We start from the raw sequence: 27,522 nt of genomic DNA on the forward strand, positions 1-27,522 counted from the left end.
TGTAGAAAATGTGTTTTCAGCAAGGACACAGAAAATGTCCATTCATGTTGTATGAGGTTATGCACATGGAATGGGATCGTGGTACGTGTGTGGGAGGGGACTAAGTTGCAACTCTTCCTCTCAGTGCTAGCTGACTCCAATGGTTCTTATACAGTAGATCTTCCCAAGGTGGAGTAAGCAGCATACCAATGGGCTCAAGCCCCAACCTCGGAAGATCCAGAGGGTGGATTGGAGAAACCGGTGGGCTGGATTAGGCCTGTTGGGTAGGATTCTGCACCCCATTCAAGACTGTATCATGCCAAAGGAAGGGAATGAGGGTTGATTCTACAGATCGAATGTTGTGCTTAGATGACTTTTTTCATTTAAAGATGTATCCGAAGTGATATTCTGCATGCTAGTAAGGCCCTGATATAAAGTGTAAATAGGGTGCAAATACCCCATTTACATTATGAAGTTCATGATGGCCTTAATCTTCATAATGCCTTACAGATATCTATTTATAGGTCTTTAGCATGGAGCTTCAATTTGGCAATGATTTCATTCAATGAATATTCTTATATGTTGTCTCATCAAAACTGTCTTGAGGCAGCTAACAAAATTAGATTTGCTTGGCCTCTGAAAAACATTTGCTGAAATAATCTAGTTGTCAGATGCTAAAAAATACATCCCATATGTCTTTTTCATTTCAACACACATTATAGCTTTGAGGTCTCATGTAGGTTTGTTCCTATTGAGGCCTGAAACAGTGAAGTAAATTGGGATTTTTTTCTATGTAAATTGTTGTCCCTAATCTGGACCTTGAACTGAATTACTGAATTCTAAAAAATGCTCAGAGCTACCCAGGTGTTTTTGGCTAGTAACTAGAACCCCCTTTATGCATGGAGTGTATAAAGAGCCATTAAAGGAAAAGCATAGCCATTCCTATGGCTCCATTTATGGATTTCTATAATTTAATGTGAACAACCAACTATGTCTTTTGAGCAAATCTACCCTATTTCTATCTTTTACCATGAAATATCAAAATTTATTATAGCATGCTGGGAGGTAGCAGACTGTTTTCCTGCTTTTCAGACTGACTGCAGAGATGGTAAATTCTCTGAAATTATTGTAGATATACCTATATCAGTACCAACAAAAATAATCTATATTAATCCACAAACTTTGGCTCTCTTCCTCCTTCTGGAAGGATGCAATAGTGAGGCTGTCTTCCTCTTCTGCTTTTTATCAACTCCTCTAGTAATATGCCATCCATTAGGACATTTACTCAGTTCTCCCCAGTTTTGAAAGACCTTCACTTCATAATGTAGTTGTTCATTTGTTCCCTATTTTCAATCATCTTTCTATGTTTCTGTGCTGAATTATACTTGGTCACAGGTACAATACAGGCCTCGATAAGGGACAGGAATCATAATCTAACAGAATTATGCATGTTTTTAAAGACATTGGATCAGTGGGTTCAAGCACACGCAATGAGATGTTTCAACCTTTTAGAATGGGAGAAAAGCAGTGCAAATACTGGGGAACTATAAAAAGATTGGTGGTTTCGGGAAAGGATGGAGCCTTCTGAGGAGCCCTAGTGGATTGGATTTGGTCCCTGGTCCTGAAGTGATACACCTCTGCAGTCGAACACACTTTGAGGTGACAGGTTAGAGTCCTTTAGGGTGGGTGTATCAGTCGGCTGTTGATGTACAAGGTCAGGACATTGGTAAGTAAATGTGCTCTAGAGCTGTCTCTTCTTGTATTATCTGTCCCTCATATATCTTAATTCCTGCTTTGACCCCTTGGATAGATTTTTACAGATTCCTTTCTGAAAACTGTAGGTGTGTATACATAGGTACAACAGTGTACCTGTGACCACTTCACTGAATCTGGATAGCAAATGTTGCCGAATATTTGAATGGCAGCTATTTTGTAATAAGCAGGACCAATTTCTATTAAATGTTATTCATCTTAAAAACAATACAAACAAATGTTATGCTCAGCTTGCTAACACACTTGCTTTAGCAACCTGGCAGGCGCTGTGGTTGCGGAGTGAATGCATAACACAGAAATCGGGAAAATATATTCAATAGTGTGTCAAGTGGGAAAAGCTGGGGGCAGGGGAAATCCCTTACATGCTTAGAAAGAATCCTATAATGCTACGACTTGTAGGACTTTTTAGTTTGAACATGAGTTTACTTTAAGTGTATGAAAACACAGGTTTTATCCATGTACAAAGACATCCCAGTGTTTGCTTGTGTAATGTTGGAGGGCATACTGCTAGAGTGCAGAAAGTACTAGTAGCAAGGTGCAAGCACAAAGAACTGTTTTCTCTGCCGTGCACAACCAAAAACTTGATGCTGGGTTGCATATTTGCCTTATGATTTTCTAGTCTTAAATCAATGTGCCGTACCCACACTCCAGAAAAGTGTAGCATTATTTAAAGGGCTTATTCTTTGCCTAGGCAAGTAGATTGGTCCATAAAATACTCAACTGTACTTTCAAAGATCTTCCTTTTGGCTCCAGTTAAACATATTTTTAAAAGCTGTTTAAACTAGAAGCCAAAAACTATCCCTCCCCCACTCCGCTTTCCAACTCCTTAACAGCAGCTTTAGAACATATGAAACTGTATGGAGAGAGAACTGTTCTGAAAAATACCAAATACCTGTACAACTTTCACCTTCAAAAGATTCTAGCTGCAGTCTTTAGTGCACTCTCTGAAAAGCAACCCGCCCCCCAAAGACTCAGAGGTATTTCTTCTTAGTAAACATGCTTAGGATAGCACTGCAAACATGCAAAGAAATGAGCCAAAAGAGCTGTGCTAGAGATGCATTTAGGCAATATCTCCCCCACCACTTCATATACAATGACACACACAAATACACACCCACACACACACGCGCACACACACACACACACGGTTTCTGGGCAAAGCAACAAGATTGTGCAAAACGAACATTCATGTTTTATGCTCACTTTGGTGCTCGCAGCAGAGCAACAATTTCCAAACAACTGAAAACTCCCTCTCGCCCTGATGATTTCCAAAAGGAAAGGTACTCCATAAATGGGCATAACCGATGTGTGATTGGTTTGCAGGCTACAAAGGAGGCTGAGTCAGAGTGACCTGCTTGAAGCCAGAACTGTATGTGAAGGCGGGTGGGGGGAGCGGAGGGCGTATGGATGGGGAGGAGGCTTCACCAGAATGTTTGAACAAGACAAAGAACAGTTCCAGCAACCAAATAAGGAAGTCGGAGCACTGGTATTTCACAGTACAAGCACGTTAAGGATTTTGGGGAAAGCTGGGAGAGAGAATTGCTTGTGCCGCACAGTGTATAGAAAGAGCAGGAAATCAATCAGTCTTTATCCTGGCTAATCCACTGTCAGCAACTCTGGCAAACTCAACAGGGCATCACTTTTTTAAAGTCATTTTTTTGGTGGGAGAGGAGGATAAAGAACAATAGTGGGCAGCACTTTTACTAAAAAACTAAACAGAGATGGTGCATGTACTCAAAACTTCAGAAATGTGATGCTGGAAATTTAATCAAACGCTAATCAAATTAATTAGCAGCCTTGCTATTTTGTGTTCTGAGTCTGGCTTTAATATCAGAAGTGCCCATGATAAGAGAAACATTGAACCACACCATTCTGAAGTTGGTTTTAGAGGTTGCTAGGAATTATTTTCATTGTGTTTAGTTTTTTAAAGTTGTTCATAGAGTTTTGTAGGAAGTGGGTGATAAAGGATGATTGAAAGAGGAAAAGGACACTTGATTCTAAGCAATGTTCTTAAGTTTTTTCCTGCAATGCATAGCCCCACTAAGGATTAGAGTTAGTCAACATTGCACTTGCTTTGTCCACAACCTTCTATAAAGTGAATCCCTAAATTTGGAGCCAGGTTTAAGCACATGCACCTGAAGCCACTACATATTCTTTCCCGTTTACTTCTAATTCTCCTGTGTCTGTTTCCCATGTTTCAGACTTTAGGTTGTAGACTTCTTGTAATAGAATTCTGTCCCTCTTAGTGATGACCCTATAAAATCATTAAAAAGTAATACTAAGTCAGAGAGAGGTAACTTGTAGTTAACATTTGGACCTGACATGAACTTGAGTAAGGAGCTCATGAGGCACTTTAGCACAGGCCAAGAGTTCTTCAAAGATATTCAGAAATCCAGTTTTAAGAAACTTTCTTGGCTTCCCTTGCTCAACTCATTGCTCTCCATATGTGTTTGACTACAACTCCCATCAGCCAAGAGACCCAACCTAATTCTAGCCTAACTCTTCTGCAGGATGGGTGTTGGGAAGACTTCCCAGCATGGTTGTGAGAGCCAAATAACTGTGCAGCTACAGCTGTCATACTTTAAAGAATGTTCACCACAATTTTATTCTTGACCTTCATTTCCCTACATTCCTTTGGTGTAAAACCAAAGCTCTGGGATCAAGGTGAGGGACTGAGCCAGTCAGAATATAGATGCCAGTTGCTGGCTCCAACTCCTTCCATTCACTTAGGCTCATAGCCTTCACAGGATACCCTTAGATAAATGTTTGTATCTATACTTGTGGTTCTACATGTTAAGACTAGTTGCAGATGATAATCTGTGAGTTCTGACTGATAGCTCTATTTTTTAAAGTTCCTCCATTAATTTCTTTTTCTTTCCATTTTTAATCTTGCCCTTTCTGAGGGCTCAGAACTGTGTACATGAACTTCTACATGGTCACAGCTCAGAAATCCTGATGGTGATGGTGACAGCTGGTGTTTATGTGGATGAAGGAGCAAAATACTTCTTAAAGTAAAAGTGCTGTAGAAATCCTCCATATTTTGCTATTATGCTATCCCCACTTCCCCAAGGGGAGAGCAGAGCCCAAGGGTGGTGCTATGGGTTTTAGTTTCCTTTTGGATGAGTTAGCAATGGAAACTTGTGGTGCCTTCCTAATTACTGTTTGTTTACAGACATAGAAGCAGAGCATAGAGGAAAACAAGCTTCTATAGCAGGCTGTTCAATTGCTAATCCCCTATCAGATTCCCTGAGGACAATGGTTACAGCCTCCCAAGAATGCAATCTATCCTCAGCTCAAAACTTTAAGCAATCTTGTCTCCAGCTCTGTTGAAATTCTGACTGTAGGGATTGTGCCTGCTGCCACACGTACCCACTGGCAGGACAGTGACCTCAGACCCAACCCTGCAAGTGGATTTAGATTAAGGAAAGCATCCCCAGTCAGAACCTGCCATATATCATCCCATCCTTTTTGACTGATGCAAGCAGCTCTCAGAGTGATCACTGTATTAATCTTTAAAGAAGTGCAAAACTGTTAAGTGTCTTGCAGGAAAAACAGCAGATGGATTTATTATGGCATCAGCTCTTGGGAATGAGAGCTCACACCATCAGATACATGGGTAGGAATTGTAAACCATGGAGCTAAAGATCCATGACATGCAAGAAACAATCCATAAACATTCTAAAGTTTTAAGTTAAGCTAAGTGACAGCAGGAACTGATAACACAATCATAGATTTGCTATGTTAGTATCTGTTGTGGGGCACGGAATCACTGTCTTAGTTTTGACTGATTTAGCAAGCACTTGACTGAATAAAGGATGGCCATCTAGTATCCATAAATGATCTCTTTCCAGGTTTACCATACATTTGTAGTATCAAAACAAGGATGAGTTTGTAAAATTCTTCCTCAGTGTCCCCAGCTGTACCCTTCTTATTTTGCATGAGTGGCTGAAGTGGATGCATGTAGAAAAAAGATCCTGAATTTGGGGACAGAGGCAGAGTCCCTGTAGGGAGTATAATGTGAACCTGTGTGTACATACCTGGATCCTCCTGGAATAGTCCCATCTTCCACAACACTGCCCATCATTCTCCTGGGCATGTTAGTAGCTAATAATATAGGATCATTTTCATGAGAAGTAGAAAGAAAACCCTTCTTTAACAAAGCTTGTATTAGTATAGCAAATACTATCATTTTAATTATAGTAAGTAGCAAGCCCTCTTTTATCACTCTCATCCTTTTTGAGTTCAACACTGTAATCCTCAACATTTCTTTAGAGGCAGACCAGAAAACACAGACTACAGTGTGTAGTTGCAATTTGCAAGGTGGCAATTTTAAAGAATAAAGGTGTCCTTCCAGTGCTACTACTTAGAATGTGCTTCTTATGCTATTAATACTTTCCTGGTTTGATTTGAAGGGAATGGTTGAAAGGGCAGCTATTTTAACAATTATGAATAATGTCAATCTGAAAGCATCTATTATTTTTATCTAGAAGATTTGTCATTGTATGTCTCATTTGGACTATGAATAGTTATAGATTCCTGAAGATTTTCTTTTAAAAAGTAATTTTGTATGCTTTCATCCATAAGTAAGTAACTCTCATCACTTTGGAAAAGTTAACAACAGAATGATTTTCTGTAATTACCTCTAGAATATCCAAGGGGCTTTCCATGACTGTTGTTAGAACTCCCAAGAGTTTCTTTGGTAATGATCTTTTTTGTAAGCAGGATTAAATGCTTCTTTTTTCTTTTTTGTTTTTTTAAGAAAGATAAAGATCATGTTTTACAACTTGGATGTTAGTCCTGCTTCTTTTACACTTCAGTGAAATTAAAAGAATATTCTGTAGCTCTCTTTACCAGAAATCATTGAAAGCTTAGAAATGGACATGCTTCAGTTGTCACAGTATGACTGAGTGCTGAGAATTTTCTGCGTATCGTAAACCAGCAAGTGCACACTGCTCAGTCACTCCAGCTTACTCCTACTGGCAGCAGGAGTGGCTAAACAAGCCAGGGGCTGCCAGACCAGGATCTTTGGTGCTTGTCCTTTCTAACAAGTCAGGAACATTCACTAGGATGTATTCTTGACTGATGATTCTGCCCTTCTGGGAGAGCAACAAGCCAGAGATCTTAGTTTGGATGAATAGTAAACAAACCATTAACAGAAGTCACCTAGTTTGTTTTAGCAGCTCCCACTGATGGGAAGATACAAGAGGAAGCAATCAAGCATATTTGCTCATTAACCTTGACAAAGTTCATCTAATCATATTTTGGCTTAGTAAACTAAGATATGAACAAACCTCTTGTCTTCCCTCTTTCTTCATAGCATGAGACATTAAACCGCTAATTAACCATACTTTCCGATTTCAACTGAACGAGGAAGTTATGGTTTCTGGCTTTGGAAGAAGCCAAGATATTAAAACATGCTTTGAAGTTAGTTTGATTTCCTGACTTGTTCCTCAACTGGAAATGTCAATATTGTTGATATGGTGAAGCAGCAATTTGAGTTTTCCTTAAGCTGGCACCCTCCAGATAAGCTGGACAACATCTCCCATTATTAATAACTGTCATGCTCAATGAGCTGTAGCTCAACATGTCTGTAGAGCACCAGTCTGGGTAAGATTGAGCTAAAACCAGTTTACATACTACACATATTAGTAAAGTCTGGATATGTTTACATCAATGTGAAGGAACAGTGACTTCTAATACCATCCTATAATTTTAACGCCTTTGGTAAAGTCAGTACTTTGGTACAATCAGTACTTAAACTAGCTATGAAATTATGCTTAGTTTCCATGGTTGACAGTGCAATGCAAGCTAGGACCTTCCAAAATGTGCTTTGTAAACCTATGTGACCTTTACTAAAGGCAATATATTGAATTGAACGTTGTGTGTTGCAATAAAATGTAACACTGCTTGATGTACATATTATAGGGAGAACATTCTCTCTGATGTTTGAAGGAATATGCATTTCTGGCATTTGGAACATTTATCCCCTCAGTCTTTGCATGTTTACTCAGAATTAAGGCCTGCTATGTTGAATGAGGGCCAAAATTTTACTGTAAAGCGATTATTTAATTCATTTTTTAACTCTAGAGTGGATGCAGTGGTGGTCAGTCTATGTTGGCACCCTAGCCTGAGAAATGTGGGGTAGGGCACTAGCCATTTCCCCCATACTTTGGACCCCAATCAAAAATAAGTTCTCGTACCTGCAGTTTCTATTACAAATCATGGCACAATTCTTTGTGTGTTTAAAAACAAAAAGCATGACTGGCTGGAAGTTGTAGGGTCTTTTTCTGTCAAAACATATGTAGGATTGCAGCCTTGGTGATACATTTATGTTTTATGGATAACGCCTATCAGAGAGGCATTTGTTTTTAAAGTAACGTCTGTTTTGAGACTGGACCCTGAGACTGGATTGCAACATTAAGACTGGATGCTTAGCATGTGTGCCCGGAAATGTCATCTAAAGAAGGAGAACAATTCCAAGAAAATGTCTAGAATCATGACAAAAAGACTTTTATTTATTTATTTTGGCACAAGCAGGTATAACCATAATGGGGAAATAGACTGAAAGGTCTGCAAGAGTTCGAGATTATGGGTTCTATTACAGAAGGCTCTTCATTAGCTATATCTACTTTCTGAGTGCTACACAAACACTCTCATGTTTTTCCTCTAGGTAACCTCTAGGTAGAGCTCAGTTTGGTAGAATAGCTCAAATGTACGAGGAGATGCAGGACGAGTTTCTTTTTCATAATTGGGGGGTGGGGAGAGCAGAAGTGATCGGAAAAATAGAAGTGAACTGGAGGATCACAAAAAGCTTGTCAACAAGCATGAATAAGCGATCAGGAACACACAATACATCTTAATATAGAAAATATATGTTTACTCAGGGCAGTTTTAGTTGTTTAAATAAGCATGTTTGCTCATAAAGCAATGTAAATAAAAATATGATTCCATATCAAGGTTTTATGTCATGCCATTTGGTTGCTATGAAACAAAGTGAATTTGTCAGCAAAACCAAGTTCATTATAAAGTAGTATATAAGATTAGCATGAACTGAAATGGATCGGACTTTCATCCTGTTTTTTTTAAATACATTTTGTAGATTCAGCAATAAAGTTAGGTGTTATCTTTTTATTTCCCTGGACATATTGCAGTTATGCACTCCAAGCAATACAGTCAAGGGTTCAAATGTTCTTCTGGATTTTTCGTACTTTCTAAGACAAACTGAACATTGCCCTGGGATTAAAGGTACAAGGAGAGACCTCTGCCACCGGCCAGGAGTCTAAGCGTTAGCTGCACTGTATGCAGGTGCACACTTAAGGCAGGGAGACCCTTCTGTACAGATTGGATTATATGATACTGCTGAGATTATGTAAATTCAAAAACGTGGTACCTGGATTTGCTTGCTTTCCTCTTCTCTCTCCATTCAGTTTTTCTTTTGTGAGCCTGTGGGGACGGAGAGTCTTATTTTTTAATCTCTGTGCAGCACTTAGAACATTTTATGTTTCTCAAGTGATGAATAACAACAATACTGCTTATTCAGAAATATACATACCAGTGCAAAAGTAATTTCCTAGTAGCCCTTGCCGGCTACTCTGTACCCCACATTTCACAGAAGTTGTAGAGGAGTCACCTCAAGGTCCGTGTTACCTACTTCGTATGCTTAGGCTGAACCTTTCATATTAGCTGCCAGTGCTCTCCCAGGTGCTGATACATAAAAATATGTTTACTTTTATAGTAAGGTTGCCAGCTTATCAATTAACTGATGTAGCTGTTCTTTCAACAGCAGCTGGGTGTATGAAATAGGCTGATAACGTTTAACTCGATGTCGTGGAGGGTTTGACTTGCTGAGTTTTGCAGATTGTGCTGCTTTTAGGACCTCAAAAGGAGGCCAGACTTTTTATTTGGGTGACTTGTCAGTTCTGTTCTAGAGACTGAAGGAATGAGTCCTGCAGCCTTGAATGTTGTCAGCTGTGACACATTTATGATGTGGCTGCAGGGCCTGGACTGTGTGTGTGGGATCAGCCTCAGGTGCCTTTACGTGCTCTGCCTAGGAAGGACTTAGAAGGTGAGGAGGAGGTTGCTCATTGCTGTGTCACTAGAAGGTCCCCTGGAGGTTTTCTGCAAGCTGAGGGCTTATTCCATAGGTGATAATATCTGGGGACTGGATTTGTGCAACCCAGCTTCAGACAAATGAGTCTGGACATATTGCAGCAGCACATCCTGTCTCCGAGGAGCTGCTTTAAACCCAGGAGACCCTTTACACTGTGAGCCCAGCATATATCACCAACTGAGGAAGCTTTATTATGCAAGTCAGATCACTGGTCCATCTACCTTACTGTGTTCTAGACTAGAGGTAGCCAGTCTCCAGATATTTTTTTACTGCAATACCCATCATCAGTGACTATTGATTATACTGGCTGGGGTTTAAGGGAACTACCAACCAAAATATCTGGAGGGTACAAACTACTGTCCCTGAACTGTTGAACGTTTCCCTCTCTCCTGGATACTTGCAGAAGTTTGAGTTTTCACATTTTTTCTGAAGTAATGTAACCAATTTTAAATGGTTAGTGTAAGTCAGGAAAGGGGTAGGATTTAAATATCTTTAAGCTCTCTCAGTCTGGGATATTAAAATAATTTGTGCATGCACATAGACACACACACGGTACAATCCCATCCCATCCATGTTTAGACCAAAAAAAAGTATTTCCCAGCCAACAATGTACATCTCTCCCACTATACCGATTCTTCAGATATATTTTTCAAATAATCTTTGTAAAGTATATTTCAACACATTTGAACTTGCATCTACCAGGCCAAATTTCATGGTCTTTCCAAACCTCATCATTTCTTCCTCTGCCTTGAATACCATTGCCATATACTTAGGAAAAAGAACGTGAAAATAAGCATTTTCATGTTTTTCTCACTTGAATGATTTAGGGTTGCATATTTTTCTCAAAATATGCTTCTTGACACATTGTTAGGTGCCATAATAGAATCAGATTATGGACTCAAGCACTGTGTGACTGCAATCTTGATAATAAGCCAGCTTGTGGACTAATACTATTTTTGACAGATGAACAATAGCAAATCCCAGAGAAAACAGAGTACTAGATTGGCAGTGCAATGATGATTTCTTCAAATAAAAATGCTGTTTGTTATGGAACACAACTCCACTCAGTATCTAATCTAAAGTTTCAAGCCCTCAAGATCTTTTCCATAGGAGCCTACTTCAGAGTGAATGATTAGGCATGTCCTGCATAAATATAAGGAGCCTATCCAAAAGTTTAATGTTGCACTCTGAAGCATGGCTGTATGGAAGTAGGTCCCATAGAAAGCAGGGCAAGAAAATATTCATAGGACTGTAACTGAATATTTTCTTAACTAAAGTGTAGCATAATCACCCCTTTTCATAACATGAATAAACATGTATTTTCTTTCCATCAGTGTTCTGCTGAAGAAAGTAATGGGGAAAGCGTCTGCCATGACAAATGTGTTAGTCTGGTGCCCCGTGGTACTTTGTTTATCCTGTGTTGTAAGGATAGCCCCAAAGCCTATGGAAAAACTCTTTAATCTGCTGCCATTTTAAAACACACACGCTCCAGAGAACCCAAGCTGTTTGTTTCTCATGCTTGATTTATTAGAGATTGCTTTGTAATTTGTAATGGAAACAGACGCCAAAGTACTATGGAAAAGCAACTATTGCTAAAGCAGCCAGCTAACATGTAGCCAGGAGCCCCGCTCTGAGATGTTAAAAATGTCCAAAACCCTGCCTGCTTTATGGGAGACAGTGGGAAAACTTTAGTAGGCTGTGGCTATAGAAGAGAAGCCCAAAAGAAATGAAAACACAACGGTCTGCCCTTGCCTCCCAAGCCCTGCTTTTTAGCAACTCGCGTCTTGAATTCCCAGGAACTTTGAGGGACTCTTATTGTGAAATCGCTTGAGCTAGAAAGCCTTAGTGAAGAATCACTGAGTCATGAAGTCTCTGCTCTGACTAATCTGTATATATTATTGAGTACCTGCTTAACTCCACTTCAGTCTCCAAAGTGCTGGTATTACGGCCGCGGCTGGGCTGCCTTTTTTTCCTTCATGTGGAAAAGTTGCACAGCAGTGTAAGCGAGACCCAGAAAAAGGTAAGGTGTGAGTGAATTACGTGTACTACTTCTGCATATAGTGTGCCTTTCGTAGGTCAGGTAGGCACATATGCTAAACAGCGGTGGGGGGGGGGGAGAGGCACGCAATTGTGCATGCACAAATTGTGTAATGTGATCGTATATGTAGCTTGGAAGACCAAGCGCTTTGGATACTGATTCTTTCTGGTGTCGCTTAACTGTATGAGTTAAACTTTCTGTAATTGGAGCCATGCGCTGGCAACCCGTGCTATTTTGCCACTTTGGCATTGCTTCTTTGGTCCCCCCCCCCCCCCCAAGTCTGTTCACAATGCCGGTGTGGCAGCAGCTGTCTGAGTTTATGTGCATGTGAGATTTCTCACACATAGGTTGGGGTTTGGGATTTTATGTGGGGGAGGGGGATTTTTTTATTGCACTTTTAAGGAAGAGCAAGTTTTGTTCTGTTTTAAAGCAACAATGCCACAGGGAAAAACAGAATAGGTCAAGAAAAGCATACAAGATAAAAAGTTTAGAGAGGATGGTAAAAAAGAAAAAGGGGATGGGAGCAGAAACCAGTACTGCATTCTTCTGAGTAGATGCAGATCTTCAAAACCCCATTGTATGGCTTAAATAATACAGAAGTGTTGAATTGAATAAGTCGCACCTAACCTCAAGGAGTTCAGATATGAGCTTATCTCGGAAGGTGCTACGTGTTATTAACAACTTCCCTCATTACAGAAGGTTCTGCTGGTTCAACTTGCAAAATGTATTTGAGGAATTATGCTTTGTGCTATCTGTCACTGTTGGTTTATTTTTGCCAAACTGAGTGTTGAGAGAAAATTGTGCTAGCGGTGGTACTCTTGTTTAAATGCTATGAGCTGGACACAAAGTACATGAAAATTTCCTGGCAGCAGGCACCTAATTAGAAAGAATGCTGGGAAAAGTTAAGTTTGTCTTTCTCCTCTCTCTCTCTCTCTCTCTCTCTCTCTCTCTCTCTCTCTCTCTCTCAATAATATAATGATGTGTTTACAGAAACTTGGACAGAAAGAAATGCATTGGTTTTCAAAGAGAAACCAATGTCTGCTTTTGGAACATTTAGATCAGCATTAAATGAAGGAAGAGCTTGAATCTAAAAATAGAAATGGGCGTGCTTAGTATTTTAGAAGGCATTTGGATGGAGGGAACCACTCTCCTGAATATTTTTGAGTTTTGTGCTGAACCACAGGGCAGTGTATAAAACAAAATTAAAAACTGCAATACTGCTTTTTTCCCCTGATGGACCTTATCACAATAATTACAGAACTGTCACTTAACAAAGAACATCTAAGAGTACCTTTATCTGCACATCAATGCATAACTTTAAAATGGGGAGGCAAGGAAGAAAATTGTGCTGGTGTTTGGTCTTCCCTGATGGCCTCTGGGAAGATGAGAGGAGCCTGTGATTAGCTATGTAAATGCTAACCATGAAAGACTAGGATGAGTAACTGATAAGGTCTCTAATGGGTACTTCATAAGAAAATGTTTATCTTTTGGCAAATCTGTTGAACTCAAGTAACTTAACTAAAAATTTGAGCTCAGGATAGCACATGAGTCATTGGCAGTGGCAGCTGAGCACAGAGTTGCTAAAAGAGTGGTCTCCTGAGTATATATTTTTTTCTGTCTGATTGCCACAAGGAAGAATAATGTTCATGTCAGTTTTGTAACTTTTAAAAATGCCTGGCTTGGAATAGTTGGAAAGATACAAGGAGGACACACTTTGTCCAGCAGCTGATCAATACTTTAATTATTATGGGGTGGTTATTTAATTATTTCCTACATTTATGTCCCACCTTTTTCCTCCGCAAAAACCTCAAAGCAGCTTATGTGATCTTCCTACTCTTCATTTTATTCTCATAACAACTCTGTGAGCAAGCCGGGGCCCAAATCAACCAGTGAGCTTTATGGCTGAGTGGGAACTAGAACCCAAACCTCCCGAGCCCCCATTCCAACACTCTAAGCCTAAGCTGTACATCATGCTCACTGTGTTAACAGAGATGCAGTTCATTGAAATGCATATGGATTGAGTATGATTCAGGCTAAGTTAGAAATCAATGGAACTTGAGTCCTATCAACTTCAATGAGACTAAAGCAGAGCCATTCTCATGTGGATGCAATCCATCAAGGGCAGTGCCATCAGTGACCTAGTTGCTCGACTGTTACCCTGGGATTCAGGAAATACTGGTGGCTACTGCCTTGGAAACCAGTGTAAAATTGTAGCAGGCTGGCACTCCTTGAGTTTGAGGTGATACAACTCACATGCCACATGTGCAAGCTGAGCCTGTGCAAACGTGTATGTTGGAGTATCTGGAAACACACATTTGCAGCCCTGGAACCCCCAACAAGTACCACATTTCACCCCCAGGGCCAAAAAAGCTGTGTACTTGTTTTGTACAAATCTGAGACGAACATTTTTGCTTTCTCTTTGCAGAAAATGTAACCAGTTCTAACTTACTATTTGGATTATAAGTTGACACTGAAGGCCTTCTTGTAATGAAGCTTACTTTAAGATATGTAGTAAATGCAGTAATTATTAAGGCTGCATATCTATTGTAAAAAATTAAACAATCTACCATTCAATGTATTTAATTGCTGATTGTTTAATGAGTGGATTACTACGTCAATGCAAAGAATATGAATGCAATCAATGCAAATGCAAAGAATATAAATGCAATCAATGTCTTTAGTATATGATAGGTTTTGTGTAGACTGATGGTAGGTAGTGCAATCAGTAACCAAAAAGGTAAATACTGCATAGTTTAATTTGCCACCCGATGGAGACTGTGTCATTGAGATGATTGAGTGGAATAGGACAGATCTTGAATATGATCAATGGCTACTTTTAGATAGCAGATAAATAGACAAAGTACTTCTATACATGTTTACAATATTAATAGGCTACATTCATGATTTTTAGAAAAGCTTTCAAATTAGTTTAGAATCATATGGAAATCAACACGAGAATATACATCACCACATAAAGCAATACAATAAGCACCAAACAATATTAATTAAATCATCCTTAAGGTGCAATTGGACAGTCCAAAAGGCTGGGAGGACCTGATAGCTGGGATTTAGCATGCTACCTAAAAAAGGCCAAAAAAGAAGTAGCATAAAGATTTTTGCCCAGAAGGGAGTTCTGGTGCCTGCCATAGAAGGCCCTTTCTCATATTACCATCTGCCATACTTCAGCTGCAGGGACACAAAGAGCAGGAACCTGGGGAGGGTTTCAGCATCTGGGAAGGCTCAGAAGAGATCAGGTGACCCTTTAAAACAGCCTTTCCCACCCTGGTATCATCCAGATGTTTTCAACAACAACTCCCAGTATTTTCAATCATTGGCCATGCTGGCTCGTGGTGCTGGGAATGGAACTGTGCAACATCTGGAGGGCACTTGGTTGAGGAAGGCTGATTTAAAGTATTCTGGGTGTTGACCATTTATGGTGTTTTTAGGCAATGCCTTGTTCCAGCTTGTAGAAGGTGAATAGGATAAGTGTAACAAATGTTTCCTTTTTTAAAATGACTGAAGATTAAAGTACATTTACTCTTCCACTGACAAACGTAATAACTCATAAGTAAATCGAGCAATTGTACTGGCATTGTACAACATTCAGTGCAGCCTTTTAAGGAAACAGTAACACAGACTCCGACTGTAATGTTAACTATTGTATGGGGTTTTAATTTGGTTTATTGTGATGTCTGAACATGATGATGCTAGCAAACTGTGATTTGTTAACCATAGAGAGCCCAGAAGGAGAACCCATGGTTTGTTCTTTGGCTGTGAACTCTTCAATTGTTTAAACTATGAATTGTTATTATGTGTGAATCCAGAACTGTGAGCTGTTTGAGGGTTAGAATCAGAGTTGGAAGCAGCCATTTAGGCCATTGAGTTCAGCCCTGTCCCGTTTGTGGCAGGAATCCAGTTTAAGGTATTCCAGAGAAATGGCAGGCTAGCCCCTGTTTGTATACCTGCAGCGAAGGAAAGCCCACTGGTTATTTAGCAAGGTTACAGAGATGACAGGCAAAAGCAGTTTAAAAACACAAAGTGGGCTGTACTGCAGTGTTCTACAGGTATTTGTAATACAAGGAGGAAATAGGCATAGACGGAGGGGGAATAAACAGGTCTGGGACTGAGGAAACAAATCCAGGTTAAATTATCTGTCAGACAGACTGTGAGTAAGGGAATAAATCATGGGTTAAATAAACCAAGGGTTAGCATCATGTGCAAACATGACTTTAGGAGTAAATGTGCAAACTTGCATAAAATCAGATTCTAAAGCAGCTTTTGAAACACCACTATTGCCAGTAGGATTTCCTGCATTAGTGTACAGTTGTTGTGATGTTGTATTCCTCGATTCACTATAGAGATTGCATACATGCAGATAATAAAATCAGTAAAAAAAATTACCTGAAATGCAAGCAATTTTTCTTCCATTAATAGTTATAATAGCCCATTTTATTTTATTGTAAATATCCCACTTTCCCTTCCTTCCAGAAGCACCTAACATCAAGAAAGTGATCAGTAAATAGACAGACAGACAGATGGATGGATGGATGATGTAGATAGGTAACATCATCCATAGCATATATGGGATTTTTAAATCTAGCCATATGTCATTAGGAGCTATTGCTATTTATTAGCATGGCTTCTTCCCGTCCCCTGTTTTTGTTTTTGTTTTTAACAATTTGGTTGAGCTGTGGAGAGGAGGGGTCAACTATACTGCTAGCATCCCAACTAAAGGATTAGAGGCTGGGTAGAAGGATGGGAGGGCATTGCAGGGGATAGATTATGCATGCTGAACCCAGCTTCTGCTTTGCTGAAACATACCATGGCCTCCCTGCATGGTTTTGCAGATGTCAGGCCAAGAGGTACACATCTAGTGAGTTCTGCTGCCACTTTCTGTTGTCCATTTACTAGTTGAAAGTTAAATCCCCCATTCTAGCCCTAAGTGAGACCTCAAAACAGCTTTAAGATAACTTTTTAAAAACAAGTTAAGCATGTGAAATGCTCCAACTTACAAACATTAAATTATCATGAACAGTAATGACAGTTATCAAGCAATAACCACTTACCCTAAGTGACCTATTTATATAATCAGAGAAACTGCCCTTTAGGACATCTTATGTCTTTTTCCAATTTTGCTCAAATGGGGTATTCCATTTTCCTTCTTTTCAGCATCCACATGATATTTTTCCTGCTTTTGCTGACGAAGTAGTAGACAAGCTCTTAGTTTTATGTAAGACTAATGAGCTGTCAGATAGCAAGAATGTTTGTGAAAGTTTAGCCCATAAAGATGACAGGGTGGGCCAAGGCCAGTTCCAACATGCTTCCAGCTCTATCTGACTTTCCCCTGGCTGACTTGCTCTTGGTCCCTGCTTCTTTGCTCCCTCACCAGGGATCTCGTTTGGTCCAGGAACTGGTTTGCCCCTTAGCAACTCCTATGGCCAGATGGAAGCAGACCTGCTTTTGACATAATACACCTCAGTTGGGAAGCGTGCTTTGTGTCACCAAGCCTTTCCCTGAGTAGGGAAAGTCCTGGCTTTGTTCTTCTACCTTCTTCCATGCATTGCAGGAGCAAAGAAGACTAGTTGGCCTTGTTGCCCCTTTGCCTTCCCTGCAACAGGAAAGGTGATGCATGAGCTGTGCTCCAATTGCTCTTCTGCCTGCTGTCCTTCTAATCAGAGGGAGCTTGAAGGAGGTGCTTTGGGGAGGGGTGGTGCCTGCCTGTGGCTCTGCAGGCTTGATGGACCAGCCTGGAGTCCAGAGGTTCCCCATCCTTACTACGTCCTTCTGAACCCCCACTGTTGAATTTGCTTGCATAAGCTATGCACTGTCATTGGTAGTTACTGTAGTTCCACTGGTGGTTTCTCTGTATGCCTGCATTTATTCATTTTGGTTCTAGACAACTAGGGGAGTCCTTATCACCTCCCTTGCTGGGAGATGTTTTTATTGCTAGGCATACAGATACGTCTGAGTTAAAGATACAGACTTGAATGGTAGTGAGATGGGGTAAATTGTCTCCTGCAGCAGCAGAGAATTGGACCCAATGGCTTTCATGGACCCTTCCAACTCTACTATTCTATGATCCTATATGATTCTGTGATCAAATTCTGGCCCTCTAAGTGTTTTGTTCTACAATTTCCATAGTTGTTCACCACTGTTATACTGGGGATGGGATCTGACTGAGGGCTAACTCCCCAGGAGAATAATCTTGGCATTGTGGTGGACTGTTCAATGGAAACTTTAAACCAGGTGGAAAAGGTCAACTGTTTCATGTTCGGAAGGGGATCAACTGTAAAACTACCAATATCATACTGTGCTTATACAAATCTATGGTATGATCATTCTTGTAACAGTTTGTACAGTTCTAGTCATAGCACCTCAGAAAGGATTCTGTAGAAATGGGAAAGGTGGAAATGAAAAATAAAATAGCAAAAGGAAACCAAAATGATCAGGGAATGAGAAAAGCTCCCCTACAAGGAATTGGGCTTTATGGTTTAGGAAAAAGGAGAGAGGGGGAGGGACATGAGAGAGGTCTATAGAAATAACTGTGTGGAGAAGTGAGTAGCAGTTTTTCTCCCTCTCTCAAAATACTAGAACCTAGGGGTATCCAGTGATGCAGAATCACTGGAAGAATGGAAGATTTCAGGACAGATAAAAGGAAGTATTAAGAAACCGTAATAAAACTGGAACTTGTTGGCACATGTGGTAGAAAGGGGAGGATATCAAAATATGGAGAGTATCAGTAGTTGCTGGTCATGATGGCTGGTAGAGTATTTCTATTAATAGACAGGTAAGCAAACAGGTAACTCAAAGCTTTCATCATCCCCAGCCAACATAGTCAATGTTTAGTTGTAGTCCATCAATGTCTGGATGGCTGCAGGTTCCTTTATCCACTTAAATGCTTTCTGTTGTTGCTCCTGGGATATACTATAACACCATTAATGAAGTATTTTCCAATAAAATACTTAGGGTAATCAATGTGTGCTTCCTTTTAAAAGCGTGTTTTATATTCTACCTGATAGCTGAAATGCTTTAAATTGTTTCAGTTGTTCAAATTTCTTTGCTAGTCAGTCTTCACTTTAAAATGAAATCCTACCAATAGCAACATATCCAGTCTTGGATTAAGGACAGTATATGGGTCAGATTGTGTGAATAGGGTTTGGGTTATGTCCTCTGTTTCATTTCTGTCCCAGATTATAGCAGATTATGTCTTAACTTGATCGGCTAGATAGCATGCAGTGGGAGCTACTGGGAACAGAGGCCCTTTCTGCGTAACCTTGGGGTCTCCAATATAGTGCCCATGAGATAAAGAAGCTTCTTTGCTGCCCACCAAGTATAGTTCCCTAAAGATTTTAATTTTATTTTAAAATATTAATTTAATTTAAAAAAGGAACAGAGAAGCCTGAATGCCACAAGATGCCAACCTCAAGAGCATTCTTTGTTTCCAGTGATATGTTTGGGCTTTGCTAGCACTGTGTTCACAATCTGAATTGCTACTGCTACATCTTCCAATATCCCAAAGATTTACCTTTGATCTGGTCATTTTGCTTTATATACATTCCTTGTATCCATTTCACTCTGACTTGATGGAAAGGGCCCTGGTCATTTTGGGAAATAATAAGCTGCAGAATGGGTGTTGAAAGTGCAATCTGGATCACCTGGGCCTCTTGGCAGTTTTCAATACTATCAACCATGGTATCCTTTCTGGGCTGTTTGGCTAGGGTGGGACTAGAGGGCATGGTATTATGCTGGCTCCAGCCCTTCCTGGAAGGGAGGTCCAGAAGTAGTGTGGGGGTACCACTGCTCCATCCCATGGCTGTTGGCTTGTGGGGTGCCTTGGAGTTGTAGATTCTTTAACATCTACATGAAGCTGCTGGGACGTGTCTTCTGAGGTTGGGGCTAAACTGTACTGTGACGGCATGGTGCTTTACCTCGTGTTTCCATCCACCAGTCCTAGAGAGGCTATAGAAGTGTGGAAAAGGTGTCTGGAAGCAATTCTAGGATAGACTGAGGAGCAGCAGGCTGAAGCTTAATCCAGAACCTGTGGGTAGGGAAATTCACTGATCTGGATAGAGATGTGTGGTTTTCATAGGTTGAAATTACACTTCCATAAAAGATCAGGTAGACAGTTTAATAGTTCTCATAGACATTATGCTATCAGTGAAGATGTACCATATTTTTCACTCTGTAAGACGCACTTTTCCCCCCTCAAAAGTAAGGGGAAATGTCTGTGCATCTTATAGAGCGAATGTGTGTGTGCCTGACGCCCGGGACGCTGCCGGCCCACCTGCACCACGTGGCACCACCTGGCTGGCATGCGCTTGGTGTGCCCTGCTCTGCCCCCCCCCCCCCCCCGGCGCAGGTGAGAGCTGTGCCGCTCAGGGGGAGAGGTGCGGAGGAGGAGGAGCTGCGGGCTTTAACCCGCCAGCCGCACGGAGAGACGGATTGCTCACCCCCACCGCCCGGGAAGACCTGCCGCCACTGCCACACCGCCTGGAAGACCACCGCCGGCATGCTGCCAGCCCCACGTGGCACCACCTGGCCAGCACGCGCTCGGCGCGCCCTGCTTCATCCCCCTCCTCCGGCGCAGGTGAGAGCTGTTAATCACAGGTCGGCGTGTGTTTTCAAATGGCAACCCGTCTTTTAATGAAGCCCATGGGGAAGTGATGGGGAATGTGCCTGTGATTATCAGGAAGCTTTCCATGGATCAGTTATCTGTTAGTTGATCAGACACACTTTTTTTAGGATTAGTGGATATTTGAACAGCATTATCTTCGTGTATGAAGTTTATTCTTCAAAGGCTACTTAGTCCACTGTGTGTTTGATTTACCGTACAATATCTCATTTTTTGTCAGAAGTTTTTTTCTATTATTTACTAGTAGGGCAGCGTGGACATTACTGACTTTTTTAGATTTGTTATTGAATTGTCTGCAGCAGCTCTTGTATAACTGGTGTAGATTGTGGATTCCTTCAGTAATTCCACTACTGACTAAGAAAGTGATGTCAGTGACCATGAGCAACAGAGCTTCATAAATTCTGACGCTAGTAATGATATTTTTTCTTGTTTTCCTCCTCTAAAAACTAGGTGCGTCTTATGGTCAGGTGCGTCTTATAGAGCGAAAAATACAGTAGGTAGCACCATTGGTCAGAAATGCCTTATATTGAACCACCACCTGCACCCCTACGTGAAGAAAACAGCCCTTACCTCACTTATTTGTGCCCTAATTATATCCATGTTAGCCTAAGATGATTACATAGACCTGTTCATATGATCTCCACAGTCCATGGGCTGTCTTAGAGTTGTGGATGGTTTATTAATCTCACCCACAGTCCACCATAGACAGGGATCAGTCATTACAATATGCCACAACACCCAACCACCACAGCATTGCTTAAATAAGCCACCTGAGCTGTGGCAATCAAGTGTCCTGGCCCTCTGCATGGTACTGTCTCCAAGGACTGTTTAGAAGCCATGGGGTACAGAATGCAACTGCCCAGTAGCTTGTGAAGGCCAAGGAAGTGCAACATACAGTGTTGATTCCATACTGGTTGCCAGTGTATTTTTGGACGCAATTCAGAGTGGGGGCTGTTATCATTAAAATCTTAAATGGCCTGGTCTCAGACTGTTTCAAGGACTGCCTACACACATGTGAGCCTTCTAAGCCATTACAAGCAGGTTTTGCAACCCTTTGATGGGCTAGACATCAAGGTATCAAGCAGTAAGATAGGGCCTTCTGCTTGGTGGCCCCGTTGCTTTGGAAATTTCTCTCATGGGAAATTCACTTCTCCCTGCCCCCCTCCTGCTATTTTTATTTATCATATTTATATTCTGCCTTTTTCCTTTCAAGGAATTCAAAGCAGCCTACATAATTCTCCTCTCAGAATTCACCATCTCTTATCCTCCCAACAACAACCCTGTAAGGTAGTCTAAGTCGAGAGTCTGTGACTGCCCCAAAGTCACCCAGTTAGGTCTATGGCTCAATGGGGACTAGAACCCACATCTCCTGAGTCCCAGTTCCACATTCTTCACCACTACAATGCATTGGCTCTTTTTTTCACCAGCTCTTTAGCCTTTCTTTCATTGTATGTGGAAAACTGTACAGTCTGAGAGGCCATTAAGGAAACATCTGATCAGAGAATGAGTCTGACATGGTCCCAGATAGGAAAAGCAAAGCCATTTATTGAGGAAACTAATTAATTATAGGAAATTGCTGCTGTGCAAGAACTTGCCTTTCTTTACTGAAAAATGTGAGAAGATTTTCATTCCAGGAAGTGACACCAAATTGAAAAGCTGTTAAGAGTATTGTCTTGATTTACTGGCATCTCAGTCTTAATGTATTTTCTTGGAAATAAATCTAATGGACAGTATTTTCACATAAGGCTTGTTGACAGTGCCAGCCAGCCATCTACACCAAAAGCAGTTGCTGAATATACTCCTGTAAATTATTTGTACTGATCAAAATATCCTTACCTTCTTGCTAACATTTGACATTATGCAAACACACAGGAAACAGAGAGACTTCAAAATAAAATGCTAATGTTCCTCTGGAGCATAATAAGTTCTACATGCAGGCAATCTGTTTGCCCTGCTTTTCCCCCTTCATCCTTTAGTTCCTTTGTTTGGCAAAGTACACAGTTGTATACCAGTAGAGCTAGAGTTTGAAAGGCTTGTTTTTTTCCGTAGCTGCATAAATCTGCACTTGTGTTGCTTCCACATGGAAGTATGTGAAAATTGCACATTTAACGTAAGGATGATCAGGATAAACAGTGAGTCTGACAGGAAAAACAAATACTTGTGATGCGATTTAGAAAAAGGAATCTTGTAGAATATGCTTAAAATGTGAGTGCAGACACACGGAGAGGTAGTGTGCACAAATCATAGGAAATCCCTTTTAGACATGCTCACAAAGCTACTAAAAAGTGCTCTGATCCAATATATGACTGCACACTGCAAACTCCCCAAATTTCAAGAGTTTCTGCTCTCAGAAGGTATCCCATAACTGTTCTTTATCTCATTAAATTTTTAAAAGCAACTTGGGAATTTGGCGTGACAGCTGATCAAAGGAGAAAAAATGGTGTATGTCCATCCGTGATACATCTTCCCCCTTGAAGGTGCTTGTACCTAATTTCCAAACTTTTTTCAGGTCTGAGTAAGTTAAAAACAGCTTGGGATGTCTACAGACAAACCTGTGTTCTTTTGAATCAGTGTTCCCAAATTTGGTGCCCTCCAGATGAGTTAGGCAGTACCTCATACCTAGTGGCCTGCCCATGCTTGTTGGGGATGAAGGGAGCCGAGGTCCAGCACCTCTAGAGTGCAACAGGTCAGAGAAGTCTACCCTAGATTGTGACCCCAAACAATTAAAACACAAAAAATAAAGTTATACCATCAAGTACATGTAACACTGAAGCCATAAGGTCTATTTCTCTGTCTCTAATAGTGCTTGGTGAAACCCCATTAATTGAGAATTCTGCACATTTGTGCAATCTTTGGACAAAAATAGCTCTTTTAATGCACATGTTGCCCAATAATATTTATTTGGACACAAATGCTAATGGCTTTGCCAGGCTATTATTTCCTAGCGAATGTCTTATGATTTAGAACACATTTTGATGTGGTGCTTTTCCCTTAGAAATGAAAACTAATTTGAATTCTGAATATGATGCAAAATGCAATGTATAATAATCTGTTGTATTTATACCTGACCCTGTCTTTCAGGCTCAGGTAACTGACAGCAGTTTTATCTGCTGACAGAAGTCTTTTCCGTCATATGTTCACAATCTGTAAGTATGTAGAAAAATCTGGAGTCCATTGATTTCAGAAACACAGAAGCAAGAGCTTAATGATCCCATTGAAATTTGCCAAATGAGCCTTTGGCTAGATCATGTTATATTTCATTATCTCTGAGTAAGTACTATCTGCTTGTTAGCTGGACTGGGGCAAAAGAAACCTATTAGTCATGAGTAACCACTGGTGAGTCTATCTATCTAAAAAACACATTGAGTCAGTTCAATTGAACCCACTTATATCAGTATCCAAGAAGTGCATTGCCCTGAATAAAAAATAGCTGTGTTGTCAAATCTTGAAGGCTGGCTTTATATTCTTGCTAAGTATAACTGCAAGCTTTCTGCTTGTTTTAGAAATTCTTTGCAAGAGCATTTTTGGTGGCAAGATCTGGGGAATAAACTGGAAGAGTTAGTTCTCACAGTTGATTATACATTCATTCATAGAATCATAGAATAGTACAAGTTTGTAGGGGACGAAAAGGAACCAGTGCTCTGCTCATGCAGGACTCCAGGTTAAACCATTCCACTCAGATGGCTGTCTAGCTGCGTCTTGAATGACTCTAGCAATCTTCCTCCAGGGCAGAAGTGTCAAGCAGGGAGGGGACACTCCCATAATGTATTAACATTAGCTATGCTGACCTGAGCTCTGATGGGCATTGAGTCTAACAAGATGTGGAGGGCCGCAAGTTTCCCATTCCTGATCCAGGGTATCTATAATAATGGGGAGAAACCCATGGGCTAGAGTAGAGCAAGAATTGTTCTGAACTGTGAGCTGCTGGCCTAAGACCTCTCCTAGAACAAAGGAAGGGAGGAGGAGAGAACACAAGCTTGAGCAAGGAAATCTAGGACTCACTATCAGAAAGCTCTGGCACCCTTTGTGACATGCTCTCTCGAATTTCTCATAGAGTTCCTAAACCCCTACCACCATTTTCGATACATAGACAGGGAGAGCCATCAGGGTGTGAGATCCATTTGGCAGAAGGAGGAAGGGACCATAACCATAATAACTGGGGGACACTGGGGTCCCAGGAATGGTGAGCATTGGTGTTAGAGGACCCAGAATATATGTGAGAGTGAATGAGGCCCTGGTCTCCAGAGTGCATTGAACCGAAAACCTTTTCCTGTGTCACTTTCAACCACTGGAATGCTCTCCTTCAATTGTCATGACTGGGTGGAAATTTTCAAGCTTTTGGAAAGGATGTGAGCAGAGCTTTTAAATTTAGTCCAGAGGTACAGAACCACTTTCAGCTGTGGGATGAAATTGAGTTTTGAAGGCAGTCCTGGGAGCCTTCTTCAAGGGTGGGCAGAGCCAACATACTGAAGATACCAGTCACCTTAGTGTAAAGTTCTCATTGCCAATAATTCAGTCTCAAGAGAGACATTTCAAATGTTCAGACTGGGGGAGCAGCAGTACAAAATTTGAGAAACCACCGGATGGACCATCAGTGGTCAGTGGGCCAAGAGAAGGGGGTGAGGCCTTTTGCACAATCTTAGAAAGCTCGATTGAAACCTCTGGTGGGTCTGACTTGGCCCCGAGGCTTCAGGTATCCCACCCCTGATTTAGCCTTTTTAATTATGTAGCTGTTTTAACTTTTTGTTTTTAATGTTCTTGTTTTGTTCTGCCAAAGTATCATTTTAAATTGTACAAGCAGTGCATCAGTGTTAGTAGTAAATAAACACTTTCCAGAATTTTCTGGAGGATATTTATGAATAAATTGATGGTAAACGAATATTTATACATATAAATTATGTTGTTGTGTCTGGCTATAACTGTTTAAACTCCAGAAATATAAGGGGCTTAAAGAAAGAGACCTTTAAAAAGCAAAAGGACCTGGCTCACTCAGTCAGTCTTTCTTTGAAACGGACCTAGCTTTTTGTATTGTGTGGGTAAGTGGTCAGTATTACCTGCTTGTATCAGCCCAAGTGGAGCATTGCCTGTCACTTCTTGACCTGAACTGTTGACCTGTGTTACCATAAATATTAAGCATAGGATTGTTGCAAAAATTGGAGAAGAGTCAAGGACTTTAAAAGTTTTGTTTTTGTTCAGATCTCTAAGCTGCCCTGCTATCACTCTTAAGTATGGTCACAAATAAATATATCCCACGTATTTGCACAAAATTAAGACTTATTGAATAGCATCTTTGCAAGATAACTGTGAAATGACCTGACAGGGTCCAGCTACAGTTTAGTTCAAACTGTGATTTTTCTTTCTGGTTGCTATATATAGAAATTGAACTTGTGCAACGCACTGTTAAAATAGAAGACAGGGAGAAGCCTGTTGCATTTTTTCCATTACGGTTCATTTTAACAGATGTTTTCTGTTCTCCCCTCCACCCCTGACAATGTACCAAGGGACAATGCTTAAAGCTCAGCAGGGAACTAACACAACACTGCATAGAACAATGGTTGCATCATCTATCACTCATCACCATTTAGATCCAAGTTGGTTGCAACTTAAGTCTTGATAGATGTGTTATAAACATAGTTTTACTATTATTTATCCAAATGTTTTGAGAATAACACCAAACTTTTTTTGACCATTCCTGGAAAGGAGACCTTGGGAATGAACTCTGCAAACAAAAACTTTCGAAACCAAATAGTGACAGGCACCTGGAATTTCTCAGTGCATAAGTTTTGAATGAAATGGGAATCTCCCTGCTGCTTTAGCAGGGCTAAAGTTGGGCTCATTAATATTTCTTAAAACTCAATTCAGACATAACTATGAAATGGACAGTAGAAATTAGTGTCATACCTTTGTAGAAACTAGTGTCACACCTCTTGTATCCTCTCCTCATTTGTGAAGGGAGGAAAATAGAAACTTCTAGTTAACAGCAAATCATATGATACCATTTTGCCTCAATACAAGTCATTTCCCCCCCCTTAAACTGAGATCCCAAACTGTATTTTGTGCAAACCAGTGGTATGCTATGGTTTGCCACTAAGTAGGACAAATGGCTTCTAATATCAATGGAACAAAAAGGCTGGTACAGAGTTTGAAAAAAAAATCCTTGTTCCAGGGGAAAGCTTACATGTATACTCCCCAGCAAGAACTACTTGGAAAGACTTCTATACTGCAGCATTTTACAGCAAATTGTGTGTAAATCAAACTTACTCTCTTTTTTTTTTCCTTAACTCAAAACTTTTTTTTTGCCAGACATTAGGGATGATCAGCTTGAACTTTGCTCCTTTTTTGTTTTATTTCTACCCATATTTGATTGTGTATTTTTGTAAATGTAAAGCTTCTTATCTCTTCTTATTTTGACCAGAGGAAGTGGAAGAAGTATGTCCAAGCCCAAGGCTTGCTGCAGGCTGCTTTTTCTCAAAACCATAGTTTAGAAGATTGTCTGAAGGGTCAAACTAAATAAGATGTTGAAGATCTGTGCTTAGATTTCTCATCTCTCTGTGGCTATCTCATCTAGATTGGGCACAAGATCAAAACATAGAAGTGTTCTCTCAAAAGCCTGTTAAAAAGTTTGAGAAGATGTGTGAGGGATCAAATTATGTACTGGGATAGGACCATGTATGCTGGCCCACCCCCTCCATTGGACAAATCCAGTGTGTATGATTTTCATACATTTGGCATATCCCCAATTCACTGGATGGGGGTAATGTCAGCTTTTAAAATAATGTTATGTGGATGGAAGATAATATCAAATTTCTAATGCCACATTTGGTTTGGTCACAAGGTGGCCGGAAATGTTTATAAAAATAATGATAATAGCATTTATACTAGGTTTTTCTTAAATTATAAGACCTAAAGAACAAGGCAGATGCTTCTGGCTTTGCCCACCAGTCTTTTCACAGACCCTGGGCTTTTATATATTGAGACAACCAACTAGAC

General features: G+C 40.5%; 1 protein-coding gene across 7 annotated transcripts in view; it reads left to right on the forward strand.

Moving 5' to 3' along the window:
* The window catches only part of PALLD (palladin, cytoskeletal associated protein), a 265,196-nt gene that overhangs the window by 183,640 nt on the left and 54,034 nt on the right, over window positions 1-27,522 (forward strand). The window contains exon 1 of one of the 7 annotated variants that reach the window (XM_044430711.1): window positions 11,680-11,882. The exons of the other annotated variants lie outside the window; for them this stretch is intronic. The gene's annotated coding sequence lies outside the window, so the exon portion shown is untranslated. Of the gene's footprint in view, window positions 1-11,679; window positions 11,883-27,522 lie in introns of those variants that run through there. 7 annotated transcript variants of the gene reach the window in all.

The sequence above is a fragment of the Varanus komodoensis genome, unplaced genomic scaffold, assembly GCF_004798865.1.
Source record: "Varanus komodoensis strain SLA01 unplaced genomic scaffold, ASM479886v1 scaffold21, whole genome shotgun sequence".
Classification (NCBI taxonomy): Eukaryota; Metazoa; Chordata; class Lepidosauria; order Squamata; family Varanidae; genus Varanus; species Varanus komodoensis.